General features: G+C 40.3%; 1 protein-coding gene across 1 annotated transcript in view; it reads left to right on the top strand.

Moving 5' to 3' along the window:
- The window catches only part of LOC119581941 (synaptobrevin-like), a 23,470-nt gene that overhangs the window by 21,819 nt on the left and 548 nt on the right, over positions 1 to 1,103 (top strand).

The following is a 1,103-nucleotide window of genomic DNA, read 5'->3' as shown; positions in this document are numbered from 1 at the left end:
TTTCAAGGATACCATTAAACCTGATACAGAATTTTAAACATTGCAAGATGATGAAAGAGGCTTTCTTGCTGTAGTCAGCTGAATATGGTGTTGGTGTTTATATTTGGTTGTTTGGGGTTTTTAATTTAAATAAATGTGATAATTTCTGATGCCACCAAGTCTAACATGAAGTCTAACCCCAATTTGCTTCTCTTATAGTTAAAAAGCATGTAATCGCGTGTATCAATGTCTTCTGTATGTTCGCTCTTGAAACAAAAAAACAGGTCAGGCTCGGATGGGGGATGTACGGTGCTCTAGGTGTGTATAAAGTGTGTGTACCTAAACGTCGAATACCGTGTGTACTAATTGGTGCTCACACAGACACCTCTCCTTCATGGAGTACCAGCGGATACCTTAACAAACAAGAAAACTAGTGACATACATAGCGCAGAAATGTAGTAGATCGGATATAGTAAAACTTGCCAATGGAATGGATACAAATCTAGCACAGTGGCGGGTAAGTTTTGCTCGTGTTACCATACCTAGCAGTGCACTGTATCATTGCCCTCTGATAAATGACACACATTCTGTTCTTGCTACTCACAGGCATTTAATGGATTGTTAACTCATGAAGGTGAGGTGGTCTGGTGGCTACTGGTGAACTAATGGTGTTGGTTGTAGCGTGATGTAGTGGTTGGTGGCAGTAGCAGCACTTGTTGAAAGCTGCTGTGATGGTAACACTGGGACCAAAGCCATTTTGTTTTTATATACTATAAAACTTGTCTTTTGCCACTTGTAATAAAACCCTAAAGAAATAAAGATAGTGATCCCTTTTTTTGTATTGATCAAACTTTATGGATTAAGTTTATTGCCACGATAAAACTTTCCGATCACACACTTGAGAATGGGATGATCAATTTTTGTAGATTAGGAGTCCCTCAGTAGGTAGTTGTCCCTGTGCCAATGTAACCTACGAATACAGCTCATCCCAGGTGTCTGTGTAGTTGTAGGCATTCACATATCATTGCTATATGTGGGACACATGCAGCTAGTTCTGAGCCTTATACAGAGAAGTAATAAGGCTGGGACCCCCATTTCTGGAGGGGGCAAGGAGTCTTGTTCAC

Source organism: Penaeus monodon, chromosome 15, assembly GCF_015228065.2.
Source record: "Penaeus monodon isolate SGIC_2016 chromosome 15, NSTDA_Pmon_1, whole genome shotgun sequence".
In the NCBI taxonomy this organism is placed as follows: domain Eukaryota; kingdom Metazoa; phylum Arthropoda; class Malacostraca; order Decapoda; family Penaeidae; genus Penaeus; species Penaeus monodon.
Note: the sequence above shows the minus strand (reverse complement) of the source record. Positions and strands in the feature narration are given on the sequence as shown.